Source organism: Mya arenaria, chromosome 15 (assembly GCF_026914265.1).
Source record: "Mya arenaria isolate MELC-2E11 chromosome 15, ASM2691426v1".
NCBI classification, from domain to species: Eukaryota; Metazoa; Mollusca; class Bivalvia; order Myida; family Myidae; genus Mya; species Mya arenaria.
In genome coordinates this window covers 55,730,703-55,745,069 of record NC_069136.1, presented here as the reverse complement: position 1 = coordinate 55,745,069, position 14,367 = coordinate 55,730,703, and the positions used below count along the sequence as shown (strand labels likewise).

At 33.7% G+C, this 14,367-nt stretch overlaps 1 long non-coding RNA gene across 1 annotated transcript; it reads right to left on the bottom strand.

The window, feature by feature from the left end:
* Positions 1 to 5,360: 5,360 nt before the first annotated feature.
* LOC128218774 (uncharacterized) lies at positions 5,361 to 9,731 on the bottom strand. Its single transcript, XR_008258455.1, has 5 exons — positions 9,637 to 9,731; positions 9,328 to 9,424; positions 8,110 to 8,209; positions 7,091 to 7,141; positions 5,361 to 6,852 (listed from the first exon to the last, which is right to left on the bottom strand). It is a non-coding gene; the product is annotated as an uncharacterized LOC128218774 (long non-coding RNA).
* Between the last annotated feature and the right edge of the window lie 4,636 nt (positions 9,732 to 14,367).

The window sequence follows — 14,367 nt, the reverse complement described above, 5'->3', positions numbered from 1 at the left end:
TTGTTGAGTGAACGTCTCTGATTTTGCCTCATAATTAATGAATTTCACACGAACATGTGTATGGAACCTTCTGTAATGTTTGTGATGTATGAGATTTGCTGTTTGGAGACTTTCAGACGGAATTCTTTCCTTAGAATTAGAATGTACCATTGTTTATTATCGCAATGTCTGTTAACATTGCCAGCAAAGCACAATAGTAGAATATGGAGTCTGCAAAGAAACTGGAGCAAGTAAATGAAATGCTAATTATTACAAACTTTCAGTCGTTTATGGAACAAAATGTAATAAATGCCTCATTGGCCAAAGTCAAAAGCTAATACACAAAAAGGTAGAAGGTAAGCCTGATAGATACTTTTTATTCCTCCATGAAATGAAGAGCAAAACATTGATATATATACTAATAATGACACATATTATGAATTACATTTAACACAATAATATTCAAACAATACGAGTAAACCAAACATGCATATTATGTACACAAGTAGACAAACAGAATAAAATATCAAGTACTCTCGAAAGACAACAAAATTAAGCATTGGTAAGAAATATTTAGATTTAGAGCAGCCCTCTAATCCTAGGTATAATTACACACATGAATGCAAAGCTAGTACGAAAAACGAAATAACTAGGAAAGCAAAGTGTGATTTTACAATTTACCTAATTCTGGATCAACTTAATTCAACAAGTTATTGACACAAGCTACATATGATTTTAGCAAGGTACAAATTCTGAAAATTGATATCCCAATGTCCGTTTTGATCAGTCTGGTCCCTCGAGAGATTGTTTTGAAACTTACCATAGGGAGGTAGATCTAGGGTTTCTCGACCCTTAAAGTCACGCAAATCACTTCGATCCGAGTAAACTTCCCGCTTTGTGGTAGATTTGTCATATTTGACTAACTCCTTTTTTATTAAACTAGACCCTCGATCAGATAAAGTAATGGCTGTGGTCATGCTTGAAGGTCAATATAACTTGACCATGACAACATTCGTGACCTTGACCAACTTCCATATTTATGATAAATATCCCACGTTAAAAAAAAATCAGACTTCGATCCAAGTGTATATTTTGTACTAACTAAATTCTGCTGGTTGGAAATGTGTTCACCTATAAGGTTTGCACTGTTCAAATATGGCCATTTTGATCTCAAGACTTGTGGACGGACGCACACTCTTGATCCGTGTCATCTCAGGTGCCGCCGCTTTAAAATATTGAGAAAAAGGTGTTTTTTACGTCTTGTGTCGGTATAATTGACATACACGGCAAAGTCCCGATAACGGTTTTTAACTTTTATGGCCAATTTGAGGGATAAGCACACGAATTAAATGGGCTAAAGTATGGTCTTACAAGATGCTTCGAATGGTAGATTGCTAAAAGTCGTGAACACCCGGATCGTGCAGAAAAGGTTCAAGAGCGGGTTCTAAAACCTGGCCAATAAACGGGGGAATGGGCATTTTGGAAATGTATCGTTTAACTCATAAAGAAGTTTAAGGCTAATCAGTGATATGCTATCGGAATGGTTACAGCAATAACAACTGAGTGAGGGCTATCCGCTTTTCCTAGGCACCAGCTAAAGAGTAGAAACGGTTTAAACCGATGTACCATCTCGGTGCGTATTCAAGAGCGGTTAAGAACACATTGGACAAAAGATGAAAGCCCAAATAGCCTTAAATGCTATAATATTTGGCATTTTCTCTGAGAAAAAACAACATCATGTTACAAAAACGTTCATGTCTGCTTAATTGAAGTGCGGTCGTCCGTCTGTACGAGTAAAATAGGCTTTCAACGCTGACTGCGCTGGTGAAAACCCTTTTTTGTAATATTGTTCACTATTTTACACCTGGATTTGGACAAACTGCCAGGTCTTAATAGATATGATAATCCAATGCCGACAGAAAGGTCATTTGGACGCTAGAAAATCCGCCGTTATGGATTTTGCAGAAAAAAAGTGCAATGAGTTTTACCATGAATGCCACTTTCTCTTGGAGTAACAACTGCTACCGGGAACCGGGTTATACACATTTACCTGAAATTCTCTGTATTTTTCGGTGTCAAAAAAGATCATGAAAATCTGTTTTATTCTGTTCTGCTGGAAATTTCAATGAAAAAGGCTGTGGTCGGTCAAGCAAAGATTATACAAAGTATAATTCCACGTTAGATCGACCCTCAGCGTACTCGCATGATGAATTGGCCGACAGAATTATAAAATGAGGTTCTGTATACACAACTTTTCACAAAGTTACATTACATTACCTTATTTTTTAAATAAAATATTCTATTAGTCTATGATTTGCAAATTGTTATTTGTCAGTCAAATTTGTACCTATAAGTAAAATCGTTCGACTGCCAAATTCATGTAGCCATAGGTACAATATTGTCTTCTTACATTGAAACGGGGGTTTAAGTTGAATGCCATTTAATCACTTTTATATATAAAGGCAGCAATTCGTATGCAGAAACTGTAGTGTCATTTCAGAAATTATGTCATCGACATTGTGTTTAAGCTCTGTGCTTACCTCTCTTCTTCTTTCAATAAAGTGTGTCACCAATTAATAGGTATCACTGCACTGTTTAATTGTCACTGAGGGGATTGAATTTCATAAAAATGGAAATATTTTTTTGATATTGTCACTTTCTCAAACAATGAAATATCATATTCAAATGATATTCTCAAAATTCACTTCTTTCACAAGGTGAAACATCATGCAACATGATATTGAAATAAACATTTTTCTTTTACTATATCCACAAAAAGATGGCTATAAAATGACTTAATGTACATTCTATATGAAAGTGATTTTATTAAGGATATTGCACCGATGATATTGTATCCCAGCCCTGTACATACTAAAGTTCAATATAATGCGAGAACAGGAAAATTTTCGAAAAATTATCTTTTATATGTGCACTGTTTGAGATGATCAGATATCTGTTTTATTTCATGGAAATATCTTTTTAAAGCATTGGAAAGCACTCGCTGTTATATACAATGTAGATATGAAAAAACCTCATGGTATACCTTTTCAGGTTCAGTGGGAATCTAAATATGACTATAAAAATCCCTCAACTACTCAATGATCAGCCAAATTCAAACATACCGTAACATGTTCAGTATTTTATTCAATAATATAACATAGTACATTATAATAATTTTTCACAGGTCTATCTATGGCACAATGATGGTTAATGATTACAGAATAACCTAGAACTTAAAAAGAACATATAAAACAAGTTTGATGCTAAAATCACTAATGTTTCTCTTAAAGCTACACTCTCACAGATTTAATGTTTTTACAACTTAATGAAAGTTTCAAGTTACATAAAACATGAAAATCGATAGGAGATAAATGCAGTACTATAAATAAAATATGTATTAAAAATAATACATATTTTTAATACAAAGACACAAATTAAAGAAAGCAGACTGTCAGGCCATGATAAAGATTTGTGGAGACATAACCTCAAAGGCATACAAAGACATAAGACTGTGAGATGCCTTGTTAGTACATTTCAATGATTAAGAATGGATCATTAGTTCCACTAACTCTGACAGAATTTACTTCATATCATCTAACTACTACATAAAATATCAGAGGTCAAATTCTTAGGCAATACTAGCAAGTGCATACGTGCAAAGACACATAGATCATAATATATCCACATTAAACACATTTTTTAAAGATGCACTCTTACTCCCAAAAAGGTTTACCACTACTAATACTATTGTTTTAATATTGTGAAAAGAATAAATGAATGTTGAAAGCAATGGTTCTCATGAAGGATACCGATTTTGATTTGAAAGAAATGTGCATAAAACAACTCGTACCCTACACATAAAAAGTACAAGTTGTATTTAAAGATAAATTCATGGTAAGTAAACAGCTACAAATTTAAAAGAAGTGACACTCTTATTCAAATTAACATTTTCTGTTGTTTTTTTAACAATGTATCTTCTTACATTATGATGTAATATGTGCTTGTCAAAAGCAATAGAAAAATCAATTTAAAAAGTAAACAAGAATCGTGATGTGACAATAATTGTTTTGTTAAGGATTGGCAGAAGAAGTTCAGTTTCAACTGCTGTCTTCTATTTTTATAACAGTGACCTAGATCCTATGCGCCCAAAACACAATCTCATGAAAGTTCTCAATAAACTCTTCCTATATATCAAGTTTGGTCACAGTATATCAACCATAACTTATGGTATTCAGTACCAAAAAGTAATATTTTTTTAGTAACAGTGACATTGACCCTAAGGGGCCCAAGGCATTCGGAGCTCCTCGGCCATTTTTTCAAATACAACCTCGGATGTATATGGACGGTTTACATACTTAAAAAGTGGTACGTTTAAGTCCGCTGCAAATAGATCGCGTAGTAATCTTATTTAGTAGTTAAAATTTATGACTTAACTCTTGGGAATCGTAATTATGTTTGCAATAATACACTTCACTGGCAATCAATTTAAACTGAGAGCAATGAATAAAACTCTTAAACACTACATTTAATTAATGATTTTATTAAAAAAAATACGGACTACTTCAACAGATGTACCGGCATACATCCGAGATTGTTTTTGAAAAAATGGCCGAGGAGTTCCGAATGGGGCCCAAGGCATTCGAATGAAAGCTCTTCATTAACTTGTCATATATACCAAGTTTGGTCACACATTGTCACCCCTTACTTATTCAGTACAAACTATAATTGTACTTTTCAGCAATACTGACTTTGACCTAGATCATAACCCAAAACACAATAAACAAGAGCTGTCACAGTATGTGACGAATGCCCCCGAATGTGACATTGACCTACGAACAAGGCCAGTACATGAAAAGTTGATCTTGCCTTTATGTGTCAAATACATATGGCAAGTTATTTTAAATTTCCTCTGAACATAAAAAAATACCACCCATACTTGACAACCTACACTGTTATGTCCTTATATTCAGAATTCCCTTGTGAATAAACACTTAGTGTATCTTTCACCTTAGAGGTAGGGTCATGGGTCTTGCACAGGACACGTCGTCTTCGTATGTGGAACACGTGTGGCAAGTTATTTTAAAATCTGTCCATACAAGAGAAAGTAACAGCCCGGACACGACAACCTATACTCTATGTCCTTATATGCAGCACTCCATTGTGAATAAACACTAAGTGTGACCTTGACCTTTGAGGTAGGGACACGGGTTTTGCACGCGACACGTCGTCTTGGTATGTGGAACACATTTGGCAAGTTATTTTAAAATCTATCCATACAAGGGAAAGTTACAGCCCGGACACAACAACCTATACTCTATGTCCTTATATGCAGCACTCCATTGTGAATAAACACTAAGTGTGACCTTGACCTTTGAGGTAGGGACACGGGTCTTGCACGCGACACGTCGTCTTGGTATGTGGTACACATGTGGCAAGTTATTTTAAAATCTGTCCATACAAGGGAAAGTTACAGCCCGGACACGACAACCTATACCCTATGTCCTTGTATGCAGCACTCTATGGTGAATAAACACTAAGTGTGACCTTGTCCTTTGAGGTAGGGACACGGGTTTTGCACGCGACACGTCGTCTTGGTATGTGGTACACATGTGGCAAGTTATTTTAAAATCTGTCCATACAAGGGAAAGTTACAGAGCCGGACGGACGGACGGTGCAATTTTAATATGCCCACCTTCGGGGGCATAAAAAGTCTGTATGAACTTTCATATAAACCAAGTTTGGTCACAATATGTCGACCTTTAAGTTAATCAATACCAGTTCTTTTGCTTTTAATAGTAACTTTGACCTTTATATTGATCCCAGAAGCCTAAAACGCAATCTCATGAAAGGTCTTCATAAAGGCTTCCTACATACGAAGTTTGGTCACTATATGTCAAACCTAGCTAAAATTATTTTACACATAAGGTGACTTTGAAGACCCTTCCACCAGCCCGCCCAAACAATTAGCTTTCAAAAACCCTGTTAAGAATATATAAATGTGCCTGACATAAGAAATAAAAATGAAAAAAGGGCAATAATTTGTATTTAGTTAAAATGGAGTTATGTCACCTTATTGTAAGATGTTCATCATTAATTGTGCAAGGTATTAAGTCCATTGAATGAAGGCTATTGAAGTATTAACCTCATTATGTAATGACCCTGAACAACTGTATGGAGTATTAAGTGACTTTAATGAAGGGTTTTGCAGTTATGAGTGAAAATCCCTATGAGTGAAAATCCCAACTTGGTCTTAAACTTTAACCGGACGCTAAAGCCAAAGCAGATGCTGAGGCGAGTGGTATAACCCTCCTTATTATTCAAATAGTCCAGCTAAAAATGTTGATAAGGTACATACCAGTTTGATATTTTGTCCATTTAAAAATATAACCACTGGAGGGAAGGCATTTATTAAGTTTTTATGCCAACCCCATACAAAAGCAAATGTGCCTTTTGGGGTGCAAATTAGCAAAAAAGCCCAACCATATATTATTAAAAATCTGCCAAACCCGGTGGTTATATGTTTTAGGAGAATAGCCCTAAGTGTTAATTACACTAAATATCGCCTTATTACAGCTTTGTTATTGACTTAAGACATGAGATGTTTATAATGTGTATTAGAGAGGTCCAATATCTATCGTTTTTGTTTAAGTTTAAGTCCCAGTCTAATCAAGATATCAAACTGGTATGTACCGGTACTCCCATATTTTATTGAAATGATTCCAATAACACCCTTATCTCTGTTACTTAAAAATACAGTTGTCATAACAGAGCCCGTCCTCTTTAAGTCCACATTGGCAGTGAGATTAAATTAAAATGTGATTCTGTTCATTCTTCTTCAAACAGCATTCATCGTGAATCTCGGACATCTTTAATCTATTGGAAATAGAAAGAAGACCTTCATAGAAATTATTTCCATTTTCAGTTTTATGTATTTCATCATTATGGCAATTAAATAATAGTACAAATAATATCAAATTATTATAAAGATGATTTTGACTTCTGTCATCTTCATTGCATCTAATCCATCTACATTATACTATCCTTTTACAATTGACATCTTTTTTAAATATATATATATATATATAAATACTGAATGTCTAATAAACATTACCTGTAAAAGTGTCATGACTTGCACCCATATCTGTTTTAACTGAGTCTGTATCTGAAAAGAGTGCATAAAATCAAAGCTTCACATACAAATTAGCTTCATGTAATAAAGAAATATATAATGATGCTATGAAGACAAACATGCACTTATAATAAACTAGAGGCCTATGTTCTACTGGCTGGGTTTGTGTGGTCAACATCACTGTTTTCGAAAAGAACCAACCCCTTATGGATTCTGAATACTCATTTTTTCATAAAGGCCCATAATCTTATCATTTCAAGGTTTTTTGAAAGGAACCAAGCTCTAATGGATATCAAAATACTGTACAAGTTTCATCAAGATACAATCAAAACTGAAGACTGTATCTTGTTAACCAGCAACTGCTTACTGACACACTGATTTTTTTACTATCAAGGCCCATAATCTAGGCATGCATGGGCGGATCTGGCTGGTTTTCAAAAGGAACCAAGCTCTTATGGATATGTAGATACTGTTCAAGTTCCATCGAGATACAATCAAAACTGAAGGCTGTATCATGTTAACGAGCAACTGCTTACTGACACACTGATTTTTTATACTATCAAGGCCCATAATCTAGGCATGCATGGGCGGATCTGGCTGGTTTTCAAAAGGAACTGAGCTCTTATGGATATGTAAATACTGTACAAGTTTCATCAAGATACAATCAAAACTGAAGGCTGTATCATGTTAAAGAGGAATTGTTTACAGACGCACGGAGGCACATACTACGTACACACTACCATCGCATAAGACTAAATGACTAAACAATAAACCAGTCCATTAGTTGAATAATTAAATTATATGATTTGTAATGTTCAGTCAACATTTAATGTATTGCACAAGCTCATGGTTGTTTAACATGTTAAACTTGTTAGGAATTAAATATCCAGTTAATAAACATATTATTCTTTGGGTTTAATTGCTGTAACGTTTGTTATTCAAATTAAATGACGCAACATGTTCAAATGGTCAATTCAGCCCATTTCTAAATTTACCATTACCTGGTATGTTTGAATTGTGTTGACCAGGTGGATGAGGTTAATGGAGCAATGGATGATAAAGCGGCTGACTGCGAGTGCTGACATCTCTAGGCTTCAGGAACTGATTCAGAAAATTAATTGAAATTAATTCTTCTTGTATATTTATGTTTTTTCCCATTAATGATTTTAAAAAAAAACATAATTTCATTGCTTTTAAAGTATAAGCATGACAGCAAAAACAAATACTATAAATAAGCATATATATGAGAGACTGTCCAAATTTCATTAATCTGCACATTTGTAGAATTCATCATGAAAAATGGGCACATAATATTTGTTCTTTCTGAAGTTAACTGTATTACAAAAATTGTAATCAGATTTTGACTAGATTATGTACTGAACACATATGCCATGTAATAAAATAAAACTATGCCCTACATTCCTGTTTCAGTTCTTGTTTGGAGCACACCCAATATCAATGCAAAAGGTGCATCGCACATTTTTGTTCAAGATACATGTTTACAAGCGGCGCCATGTATAAGGCATTTTGAATAAAAAAAAATTTCCTTTTGTAAGTAAATGATTGAACACATCAATGAAATGACATACAGAATTATCATATCAACATTACAACAAGTTTATAATACTACTTGTTTTCCTACCACAGATTCTTCATGTTCTTTATGAAAAAGAAATTAAGAAAGTAGTGTTCATACATTTTGAATTTTTAATCCAGTGTTCTTTCTTACAATGAATGTAGTCAAATTATGTAGGGTTGAAGTATGTAGTTGCATTGAAAACATGAGAAAAGTAATGGGACATAAATCATTCAAAAAATTGTGTGCCTATGACAATCCTTTAAAAGAAAGAAGTTTGGAAGAAATTTATATACATAGAAAAAACATGATTATTTCATTTGTAGTACCGGTAATTCTTTTGCAAGGCCCAGAATCACGCAATGCATATCATTTGGTAAACAACACATTTTTCAGGCATGTGGGAAAAGGCTGTGACCTGTACTTTTGTTTTTAAACTAATATACGATACATTTAAGGAGGTTGCAATTATAAGTAACTTCTACTTCAATGAAATCGGCTCGGGTTCATATAAATCAGAAAAAGAAAGATACAGAAATCGAAATGTTATATACTTAATACTCTGTGTACAGCACTGATGATGATTGAATAACTGGTTATATACAAAACATTCCATATAATTTACATTGCATCAGGGACCCACCATCATCTTCAGTTTAAGGGGTTTCATGCGCTGCAGATCCTTGACGTGTGCAAGCTGCTATTGCCCTTCTCTCCATTTCTATCTCATTGGCTGCAGGCTGAAATTTTTTAGTCTGCTTAGCACATCATAGCCACTTGGCAGAAGGTGGAATGAATTAATATTAACTTCAGTTATTATTATATGCAGTTATGACAGTATACTATCCAATGTTCTTCTATTACTTTTGATGAAAGGTTCTCTTCAAAGGACAAAAATGATAATCACAATTCTAATTGAAAAATATTTGTAAGTCATTACATGTATGTGTACCTTTTTTTCTCACAACAAGAAGTCTGCACAGTTCAAACATTTATACGTTCTTAATGTTGTTACTTGGGATGCCTCCTAGGATGGCTCAAGGCACCTGCAGAGAAACAATACTTGTCAGATAGAATATGCATTCATATAAAACATTGGTTTATACACTCTTTTTTTATCTCACTATTTGGACCAGATATAATACCATAGTTTTATGATAAACATTAGGTTTATCTTTAAAGATCTTCCAACATATATTTATCCATATAAAGCACATAAACAAGGCAACCTGAAACTTAAGGATTTGATAAGAAATCCTCAAGTTTGTAAGCAGACAAAGTTAATTTGGCAATATTTGGACACATTGGTTAGAGTCTCATTGTCAATTAATGAAATAAACAAATGTATGGAATAAAAATACTCTGTCAATCAGACAACAGGTGGGATTTTTCTTGTTGCTTGTGAAAAAATACAAAGTACTTAACTGTTGTTTAATGAAATACCTTCTTTTTCATCAGAGGATTGATAATTATAAATCTAAGACAATGTTAAACATTGCATTATCACTAGTGTACGAGAATGATAAAATATATGCTATATTTCAAGCAACTCCAGTTATACCCCATCCCCTAAAGATCAGCCAGTGTTATATACTAGTACCTCTTCTTGACTTTAAGCTGAGAACAGTCATTAACTTTTTTTTCCTTTTCTTCTTTATGCAACAAAGTTTAAAATAAAATTAAGTGCACATTACACATCATTACAAAATATTTGAATTAGCTTGACACATCTACTCTAGCTGTTAAATAGATACATGTGGTTTACTTGTAACATTTTTGCTACCAGTAATAATCAAATATATTATCAGCTTTGACAGGTTATAATTTTCACCTACTGTAAAACCATTTTCAATTTTGTGTGGTATGAATCTCATTCATAATCCCTTGTATTTCCCACGTTTTTACAAATGCATCTAAATCCCATCGGAAAACATCCTCTTGTATACATTGATCGTATACTGAGGGCAATATACCAGTACTATTTTGCAAATATGTTGGTCAGTCAATAACAGTTGATTTGCACTACATCTGAGTGCAATTATTGTTTGTATCAGAATTTTAGGTTTTTATTTTTGTCTTCTTTGATCCAACAATCTGATCAATTCATCAAAAAATGAAAAAAGAAAGATTGAATTAATGCAAGCCATTTAAGTTCAAATTCTATGGAGATTAATTCTGTTACTACTATATATTTTAATGTTTAAAGTAACACTCTTATTCAAAATCAATACAAACGCATGTATAAACAAAAATAAAGTCTAAGTGATAAATCTTTATCTTCTTTCTAAATAATGCATTTATGGTGAGTGCTAAAGATTAACTGTGATCTACTATGGTCTCATTGAAATACTGTGATTTCTGCACCTTTCTGTTAATTAAACTTGGTACTTTATACATGAAAACCATAGATTTAAACATTTTTTCATACATTTGGTATATAAAAACAATTGTACCAATTGTGATAAATCTTATTCGGGAGAAAGAGTGTGCCTAGTTTATCATGCAGATTTTTTTTCAAAAGTTTACAAGCAAACTTAAGAGAAAAACATACAAGTACTTTACATAAATGATAAGCATTCTTAGGATAGCAGTAAGCCAGTTACTATCCTCACAAGAGACAATGCTCATCAAGGAATATAAATGCATAGGAGTGATTCAATAAAGTTAGCAACCATCTTTGATTTTGTCAAATCAAATATAGAAATCTCACTTTCAGATAGCTTTGAACATAACTGTAAACGAGAAGTTGAGCTAGACACAGGAAAGGACAGTGCGATTTTAATTTTTTTCACTCTCGGGGGCATAAAAAATACACCTCAGAAATCAGTGAGATAAATTGGTTTTACTTTAACTTACCCATAAGAACTCGATTAGGCCAAAGAACATTTGGATTCCTCTTCACAAAGAATGGTGGGAATGAAAGATGGTGTGTACTGTCCCTTCTGATGCACTGTATACAGGAATGATACATGTCTATTAATCATTGTTATCACTAACTACATGAAACATGGCTTGAAACGGGCCAATTTCAGCACAATTAAGAGAAAATAAATAATATTTATATGACCATAGAAAAATTGTTTGTATTTTGAAAGTCATTTTGAAACTCATATTCTTCACAAAATTGCAGTGTCCATTCATTTTCACTTAAGGCTTGATGGGATAAAATAGTTTTGAAACTATACCATTGAATTGCTTTCAATATTTTGGCTTTCCATGTCAAATATTTATTGTTATCATAGATGCAAATAAGTCATTGCCTTAACACAAAAGTAAGTACCTAAACAAGTAAATAATCAATTGAAAAGAACTCATATTGATAATTGGCTCCAAATGTAATCTTCTGTAAAAATCAACCTTGCCTTTGTGAGCATATCCCTGGATCTTTCCTGTGATGTTCCATCCTGAACATACTTTGGCTTTCACCATTCTGGAAATGCGGACAATGGGCCTGTAACAATTCAAAACAAAATTTTACAACTATAATATTAAATTGGGGTGGGGCATCATTTCAAGATCTGTTCAAAGACACAATTAAATCAGTGCCTGAATGTACAACAAGGCAATCCAAAGGACAGCTATATCCCCTGCAAATAACATTCTCGGATATCTGAACATAACGATATTTGTTATTCATATTGTGTGTACTAAGTGTAGGACCTTTAAATGTTAGATGTGACCTTGACCATTGAGTTATGGACACAGGTCAAGGTCACTGCAAATCATCCCAATGAGGACACATTTCTACCAGGTAATATGGTAATCCATTCCTGCAAGTTATACTCCAGACACGAGCATGTGTACTATGGCCTTTAAATGTCAGATGTGACCTTGAACATTGAGGTTTGGACCTGGGTCAAGGTCACTCCACATCATCTCAATGACAACATTTGTAAAAAGTTATATGGTACCCATCAATGCATTTGAAATATGGACCCGGATCAAGTTCACTGCACATCGTCTCAATAAGGACAACATTTGTACAAAGGAAAATGGTAATCCATTAATGCATAAGTAAGTTAAAGCCCGGACACGAAATGTTATGGACAGACAGACGAAATGCATTCCTATAATCCTCTCCCCACTCTGTTGCGGGGGAATAAAATCAGAAACTTTTTAACAATCATCATTCAATGTCCGTGGACTGGAGTTACAAATTCAAAAATATTACAACTTAAAGCTGCACTCTCACAAATTTACCGTTTTTACAACTTTTTTATTATTTGTCTTGGAATTAGCAAACTTTTGTGTCAATATCTGCAAACCAGTGATGAAAGACCGTTGGCAAAATGTCACATCGCAGATTTTCATATTTCCATTCCAAATTTAATGTTTTATGGCTTAGACGATTTAAAAAAATGCATAAACATCAATTTTGGAGAGGAAATATGAAAATCTGCCATCTGATCTTTTGTCATCAGTCTTTTATTACTGGTTTTCTGATATTTACGCCAAAAACTGCTCGTTCCAAGACAAAAATAAAAAAGTTGTCAAAACGTTCAATCTGTGAGAGTGCAGCTTTAAGTCAATTTACAAACTATCAAGGTACTGAGTATCAGTGAAAGTGGCTTAAACTTTGGCTTTCAAGGGGCTTTCTCACGTAAGAAAAGTAAGATGCTGGGTTTCAAATTTGGCCACGCGGGTTTGAACCCAGTCTCCGACACATTTTTTTTTATATCAAAGCGTTACACATTCTATTCGATAATTGTCCAGACATCAGATGGTCAAAAAACCCAGTAACTTCTCAAAAACAGCATAGAAATTTCCTTGTGAGCTACCATGAGGCAGATCATTTATAATGAAGATAAACCCAACAATTATGTCACATCACTGACATAAGCACAGTTTACCTGTTTAGAAATAGCACATAATGGGTTCCCAGTTAAAAAAAAGCATGGAATGATATGACCTTGCAAGTCATGTGATCATTTCATATCTTAAACTCAACTTTAAAGCATTGTAGCAATACATATAGCCCGGAATTAACATAACTGAGTTTTCCCATGCCGGTACAAATAAAAGGTGAATTTCAAGCTATTGAAATGCATGTAACAGTCCAATGACTCTATTGTTTCCAAAGTAACGTGTATATATTACAACGGTTTAATTTTGTTTGTACCGGAGGATTAGGTTGGGTAAACCAGAATAGCTATAATTCCGGGCTACAACTATTTGCTGTGACTTTCAGCAGAGTTGACCTTCACTGTGTCTATGTCGTGACTAGCCTTTCAGTATACTAACCAAATCTGTGATATTTATATATATAATATATGCAAATTATATAGATAAAAAGCATTCCTTTGGCTGCCATTTTAGAGCACCTGCTGACACTGTATAGAAACACCAAACCTAATTGTACCCAAAGACAAAGCAATAATAGTTCCCATAATTGGGTATTGGAACCATGAGTTCACTGGACCACTTTATTGACTTTTACAGCAGGGTATGTATTGATCTGTAATTCATTTTTTTTTCACAACAATATATAAAAGTTATGTAAATTCTAGACAATATTTTTAATTGTGTGCAATTGTATTATGCGGTGTCCCTTTAAAAGATTAATAGTTTCATATCTAAATCATGCTCCAGTAAGAGTACTTAATTCTTTTAGGTATTGGATTTGTATCAACGCTGTTAATAAAACAGTACTGTCATATAATGAATACCACTGACACCAAAATGT